The following is an 8112-nucleotide window of genomic DNA, read 5'->3' as shown; positions in this document are numbered from 1 at the left end:
TTTAATTCTTAAATTAACCTTTAATCTATATTCAAAATATCAATTGGACCTTTTCAAGTTTAAAATATCAATTATTTAACCTTTTAAAACCTAAATAATTTTTAGGGCTTTTATATGAATATCATAGTTGGTTATAAAATTACAATTAAATCACATCATCAAAATTACTTTTCAATATATTATTATTTTTCGTAAATAAGAAATAAAGTATGTTTTTATACTCAAATTAAAAAAATTTAATCGTTAAAATATATTAAAATTAATGATTTTATTAGTTTGACCTAATTTAAAGTATTATTTGACATAATTATAAATAAAGTCTTATGCGGAAGCTATTTTAAAAGAATTCAATATGGATAAATGCAATTCAGCTTCTACGCTAGTGGATTATCGAAATAAGTTGTCAAAACATGATGTTGACAAAAAGTGAATCCAACTCTGTTTAGAATGTTGGTTGGAAGGCTGTGATTTTTGACATGTACAAGACCATATATCTTATATGGAGTTGGACTAATTAGTCGTTACATAGAGGTTCCAACTTTAGCTCATATGGAGGCAGCAAAGCGGATGCTTCGATACATCATTGGATTATGGTTTATTTTACTCTTCTCAAAACAATTTCAGATTGTATAGATTCGGTGATAGTGATTGGGGAGGAGATGTTGATGATAGAAAAAGTACAACTGGTTTTTTTACAGGAACAGTTGTTTTTGCTTGGAGTTCTAGGAAACAAGCCATTGTTACACTTTCAACATGTGAAGCAGAGTATGTTGCAACAACTTCTTGTTTTGCCATGTAATATGGTTGAGAAGGATGTTAAAAAGTTTGAAGTTTGTTCTAGATGGAGCAACTGATGTTTTTGTTGATAATAAGTTAACTATTGCGTTGGCTAAAAAATTGATTTTCCATGATAGAAGCAAACACATTGACACCAAGTATCACTTTATTAGAGAATGCATTGGAAGGAAAAAAAATTAAGCTCAAGCATGTACCATCCAAAGATCAAGTTGCTGATATTTTTACTAAAGCTTTGAACACAAAATGAAGCTCTATTATCTATCAGCTATTACACGAATTACAACAATGAATGTGTATGAGCTTTTGCTTTTTGCTTTTGCACTTAAAGAATAATTCTCTTGATTTCAGCGTGAATGATCAAGTGTCAACATTAGCGCTTGTTGGGGCTTTTATAGTGAAGCTTGAATGCAGAACTTTTCGAATTTCGAAAAGACCATTTAAGGGAAAACGTCCTTTTGTCGCTTTCAACTTCTGTCTTCTGGTACAAAAGCTTTACTGTTGTAGACGCTTTTGCTTCTGTCTCTTGAGGCAGCACGCTTCTGATTTCTGCGTAGGCAGACTGGCTGTTTGTTCATTTATGGCAAACAGTCCGAATTGTTCATGGGGACAAGCCAACTACTGCTTGTACTTATTTCCTTATTTAGTAGCGCAATGTCAGATAAATAAGTCAACGATGTGATTCTTTTCTTCTGGTTGATTTGCTTATGGGCCCGGATCAGCTTCTGGATCCTTCTTGCTTTTGGGCCCGAATAATACTTTGGGCCTTTGTTATTTCTTAAGGCTATTCTTTGATTTTCTTCTATTTTCTTTTTAATCAAAACACTTAACATAATCATTAGTTCAAATAAATCAATATTTTAAGAGATGACCGTAGTTAACTCGAAATGCAATTTGTCTAAACGCATCATCAAAAACTGAATAAATAAAGCAAAAATCAAATAAAAAAAAATTACATGTGTAAAATTCAATTTCAAACCTTTTACACATGTAAAAAGGGTCAATGGTTGGACTATGAAATAATTTTTTAAAAATGATTAGAATATAGGGTAGAGCCTCTTATTGAATAAAATTAAAAGTGATTAAAAATAATAGAAAAGATTAAAGGAGAAAAATAGGAAGTCATGGTTTAGTGTATTATTTTTTAGCAATTTTCATAGGTTCGAAAAAACGAACTTTTTGTGTATCTTTTTATTCAGATTTTTGCAAGTCCAATTTAAAATTGTTGTTCCTTCAATTCTTATTACTCGTAAAACCAAAACGGAACTGTATCGCAGAAGGAACTATATGCGGACTATACAGTAATTTCAGGTTTAGTGTAGTCTTAACCTAAGTTAAATTTTTCTAACCATACAACTATCTCTTTTCGATGTGTTTTTTTTTTCTTCATTGTTGTTCCTAAAGTCTAGGACAACATAGCATATGAATGGGGTTAATGGAGTAAAAGAGAACCTAATTCTATAGGCATTTACCTATAAATACCATACTTCACAAATCACAAACTCACTTTTGACTATTCTTATTTCAATCATTTACCAACTTTTTCTTTTCTTCTTCTATTTCGAATATGTGACATGATTACACTGTCAGAAGCTTCAATCGTAGCAGTGGCATAATCAATTCTCTTTAAAATCCCATTATTTAAGAAATGACATTAACTTTAACATATTCTAATCTTTAGCATGTATGAATGAGCCATATCACTAAGAGCAAGATTAAGACTATGACAAGCACAAAGCATATTTTGGACTCTAGGATTAATTTCAAGTACCAAAAATATAGACTCTTAGGTGTTTTCTTTTCATATTAGAATCATTGTCATAACCCTGACCCATCACATCATTAACACTAAGATCAAGACCTTTCAACACTTCTAAAAATTTATTAAAAAGTCATAATCTAGTTGTATCATCCACTTTTAGAAACTCACGAAAGCACTCCTCAATTTTTATTTTCTTACCGGACATATTAACAATATTGTACTACTAAAGTCATTTGTTTTTTATGGCTCACATCAGGAGTACAATCAAGAATAATGGAAAAATTTTGGTTTATTTGATTATCTTGATTAGAGAATTTTTAACATTATGTGCCAAAAGAGAGATTAACTCATTTTGCATTTTATGCCAAAGATAATGATAGTGAATCTCACGATTTTCAATGCGTCGTACACAGTCTTACATTATAATATCAAATTCCACAATCATTTCAATCAATCCTAAAAAAATTCGATTGCTATCTTGATTTTCATTAGAACCTCGAAATGCCATTTTATATTTAGCAAGACATTTCACAACAGAAAATATTCTAACTAAAACTTGTCTCCGACGTTCTTTCTCTTTCATAACCTCTTGTTGCAAGTTTTTGTCAATTGTTGTCTTATCCAATCAAACTCTTATTCATTCCAAGTATTCATACTACTTATATGTACAATACTATTCTCATGTTGCCTAAGTCTCTCAATAAGATCCTTCCAATTCTAGAGTATAAGGCATAACAAAAATGTTCAGAGAACTTATAAAACTCAAATTCTAAAATGTTTAGAGAACTTATAAAACTGAAATTCTCTTCTTGTATTTTTTCAACTAAAATGTCTATTTCCTTATTATCAAGACTTTTCCAATTTCTAGGATCATAAATATATTAAAAAGAGGGATTATGTGTTCTTCGCCAATATCAGGAATTTCAATTGACATATTAGGCACTTTATTTGTCTCACTCAAATCATTAGCATTATGGTCGTTAACATCATTTTCATTTTCAACCAAATTATTCAACCCTCCCTTATCTGACTCATGTACTATTCTTGAATATAAATGTCTAAACGCATACATCATGTGTCCCACTTTGTGCTAGTTAAATATATTTTTTATATGTTAAGAATCTTAAACACAATGTAGCTTAATTTTGAGAAATTTTATATTGGTACTTAAAAATTGGTTCTTGACCACTCAGATTAAACACATATATATTTTTTAAGCTTAAACAACTGATATGCATTCAGTATAAGATACTGATTTGGAAATATATTTATTTGTTCATTATCGTTTTTTAAAGAAAAAATCATTAATCATAAATAAATATATTTAACTAGCACAAATAGCAGTTAAAAGTAATTTTATCTTTAATGTTTAAAATGATAAATTTTATTTTTAATATTGTCAATAAAGTAAAGAGTAATTTTAGCTCTAAGATTGGCAAGTGGAATCAAGTTAGGAAATAAGTTATAAATTGTTTTCTTAGTCATGAATCTTGTTATCCACAACATCGCTTATTAGTAACAGATCATACACATGAATAGACGTGAAAAAAGAATAAAAATAAAAAGTTACACCGTATTTTGTACGAGTTGGATAAAAATCCAAATAATTCTTCGAATTTAAAAATATTAATCTCCAACTTTATTATTAAATCACAAAAAAATATGATTTTTTTAAAACCAACAGATATGCAATTAGTGCACAGTAAGAAATAAAACGTATGTGTTTTATAACGATGTCTGAAGTTGATCAAACTAAATTGCTCTTGGATGCAATTAGGGGTAAAATTACATCATTTTAGACAGTAGAGGTAAAATTGCTTCCGACTGTTAACGTTATGTTTTTTTTGCACCTTATCTTATTAATAAACCTAAAAGAAGAAGATTGAAAAAGAGAAGATGGAGTTAATATCAGCATAAAGCTCAAAGAGGCTCGAATGAGGGAAGGAAGCCGCAACAATTGTGTTCACTACTACTTTAGCATCATATTCAATAATGATAGTAGAAAAACTAGAGTCATGACCCAAGGTTAGTCCCTCAAAGATGGCTAGCCGTCTTTACATTAACGCAAGCACCAATCGGAATGCATGTGGATGACATAACGAGTCCACTCGAGTCCCTAACAATCAACCTAACCCTATAATCTTGTCTATTATCCCTCGTTGAGGCATCACAATTGATTTTAACAATGCCACAAGATTTTTTAGGGCCTAGATAGATTTCATAAGAATCTCCTTACCTCCTCGAGATAAAAGACACTCCTCTTATCCTCTCAATCGTTTGTTAATATTCTCTTCAATGGAAACAAAGATCTCTTTTTTAGACTTCACAATAATTGAACACAATCCTAGATAACGTGGAAAAGCACCAAATTTCACAAACACGAAGTAACAAAACGATCTATGTTCTACTTGTAGGTGAAACACCGGAGTTGAAAAACATCTCTAACTTCTCAAAATTAATCATCTAACTTGAAGCCCACTCGTAATTACCCAAAATTCTTTAAATAACTCCAATGTCATATTCATTAGCTCTACTAAAGATAAGCGAACCATCCGTGAAAGAAAAATAAGTGAGTAATACTAGGACTAGATGAGTGGACCTTAACCCCGTGAAGAGTACCTTCAAGCTCTTCTTTTTTTATATTTCCTTATGTGTATGGGGGAATATGATCCCCTTAATTTGAGCCCCTAGACAACTTAACCAATACTTTAGGTTGACCATTTATCAGAAAAGTTGTAGAAATCGAAAAAATACACATCATATTAAGCTTCACAAAGGCACTCAAAAAGGGCTTTTACTCAAGCACCCATTGCCAAAAAATAATGCATTCAATACAGTCATATATGTCTTACTCATATCAAGCTTTAAAGGAAAATTTCTTATGTTTCTTTAATCCTAGCCTACATAATTTGAAAAAGATTCAAATGCTAGGGTAGTATTATCAATAATCAGACGACTCAGACAACCCATGTTAAAAGTGGATTAAGTATCAAAAACCAGACTGGGCAAAACAATTTAAACCGACTAGCAACCATTTTTGGTATCAACTTGTAGAGCACGTTACACAAAGCAATATATCATAAATCCTTTATAGACAAAGAGTTTTTACCTTAGTGATAAGAGCTATCAAAATGTGATTCAAGTCGTCAAGCATTAGTCGAGAATTGAAAACATTTAGAACTAAAAGCATAACATTAATCAAGAAAAATGTAACGTCTAGAAAACTCATTCGCTTTCACTTTTTGTCAAATTGGTATCTGTAAAAAAAAATTGTACAAACGGGGGCTGAGGTTTTCGTTTTGCTAAAAACGATGATCGTTTAGTTTGACACTGTAAAAATAATAGTTAACGACCTCAAAATCGAAAATTTCAAAAATTAAAATTGTTTAGTGCCACATTTACTATGGAACCAAATTTCTTATTTTCAAAATCATCATTTTCAAAACTGTCTCTCTTTAAACATTCACTTCTTTCTCCCCACCAAACAATACCTAAATAACTTCAAAATTAAACAGTTGAAGAATTAAAGTTGTTTAAAATATTATCAAGTATTTAAACTTTTCAATTTTGAAGTCGTCATCACTCATTTTAATTTTGAGGTCCTTGTTCTTAGTAATGAAAAACCTCGGTCATCTCTTAGTCGCAAATGAAAACCTCAGTACTTAGAAAAAATATTGATTTATGAACTTCTAGCATTTGTTTTACTTAATACCAGAACTGATTAAGTAAGTCAATCAAAATGATCTAAATGAAACATAACCAATATCAATATCAAGTGCCTTTCTTGTCTCATGGCTTCTTAATTTCACAGTTTCTTAGTAAATTTTCTCTTTTGGTATTTGTGACCGCTACTTCTTGCACAATGATCTTGAGATGTAAAAAGCCCCTATGAATTACAGTCGTATTTGATATATTATTCATAAAATCTCATGATTCGTCAAATTCATGCTTCAATTAATCATATTAATTAAAAGTCTTTCATGAACCCTAACTTATGCACTGATGCCGCAACAGCACAATAGGTGAAATGCTGGCCAAAGTGTTGGGTTGTGCTTTTCTAGATGCCGATGATTTCCACTCGCAATCTAACAAAGGTGCGGAAATGTGCACTGTCTTTTTGAGAAGTTGATTAATGTAATTATTTGAATTTTTAAATTTTGAATACAAAAAACAGAAAAGATGCGGAATGGCATTCCTTTGTCAGAGGAAGACCGAATTCCATGGCTGGAAAGTCTAAAGGATGGTTTAAGGGGGAGCATGATTGGTGGAAAAACTGTAGTACTTGGGTGTTCTTCTTTGCAGAAAGGATACTGAGAAATTCTACGATCAGCTGATCCAATTTATGAAATTGGAAGCTATATGGGTGCAGTTAAGTTCGTACTGCTGGATGCCAAAGCTGAGGTACTTGCAGGGCGACTAAGTAAAAGAGCTGCAGAAGGGAGTCATTTCATGTCGGCCTCTCTTTTGCAATCACAGCTGGAGTTGCTGCAAATAGATGATTGTGAAAGAATAATTAAAGTTGATGCCACTTTAAGTCCTCAAGCAATTGTAAATATCATCATCAAAAAGTATTGACATTATTAATATGATTATGAAGAAGAGATTGTAATTACTTGAACTGATTAGTATATAGAATCTTGTTGGTGGCCTGTTCAAGCTATTGAGAGTGTTGTACGTAGTCCTTTGTCTCATGGAGCAATTGAAAATGTTCTATCTAGTAGTCTGTTACTTGAATTGTTGGAATGAATAGGTTATGAGGAATTCAAACCGGTTGTTATTGATTCAACCTCTTTGAAGAAATTAGTTTTAGTAGGTATTGAAACTAATGCAATTGTAATTTCATGTCCAGACCATAAGGAATTGAATCCGTGTTCCTTGTATATTAAAACAATTCAATTGATAAATCTTTTGTGATCAATCTGTGTCACTCTTGATTTTGATTGTTCTGCAGAATTGTATGGTGAAAGTTTGGGGAGGATGATTCTTGAGCAACTTCATGAGCTAAATGTCTGGTGATGTTTTATCAAGGTAACTCTTAAAAAAAAAGGTTCTAAGCAAAATATCTGATTTCTCAGCTAATTCAAATTTGAAATAGAATTATGTTACCATTTCTGAATTTCCATTTTCATTATGCTTGAAGAGTCTACCAACTTTGGAGTTTGAGACGTATATCTTCTCCATCAATAAACAACAAATGTTTGACTTTTGATGGTGGTCCTAATTTTCTTGAGCACCTTCCTGGAATTGTTTATGTTCTTCACAGTTCACAAAGCTTGAGAAATTGGTTATAAATTTGCGGTTCACTGAGGTACATAAGTTTTGTTGGAATCCGTCTTCACTTCACATGTAATCCAAGCATTATAGTGTTTGTTGCAATGCATAGACAATAGTGACCAACTTTGCAAGTCTTAACATTTCATGATTTTCTCAATTTTCATATTGTCTACAAATAAGAAAGATAATGTTAAAACTTAAAATGCAATGCTATATATATATAACTTGTTAAGAATATAGTTTAACGAGCTAATAAACCAAAATTATGAGATTAAAAGATT

The 8112-nt window shown here is 31.1% G+C and overlaps 1 pseudogene; it reads left to right on the top strand.

Moving 5' to 3' along the window:
• The first annotated feature begins 352 nt into the window (after positions 1 to 352).
• On the top strand, positions 353 to 7237 carry LOC136208063 (uncharacterized; annotated as a pseudogene).
• The last annotated feature ends 875 nt before the right edge of the window (positions 7238 to 8112 follow it).

This window comes from Euphorbia lathyris, chromosome 10 (genome assembly GCF_963576675.1).
Source record: "Euphorbia lathyris chromosome 10, ddEupLath1.1, whole genome shotgun sequence".
NCBI lineage: Eukaryota > Viridiplantae > Streptophyta > Magnoliopsida > Malpighiales > Euphorbiaceae > Euphorbia > Euphorbia lathyris.
The sequence above is the reverse complement of the archived record's forward strand: the minus strand, read 5'-3'. Positions and strand labels throughout refer to the sequence as shown.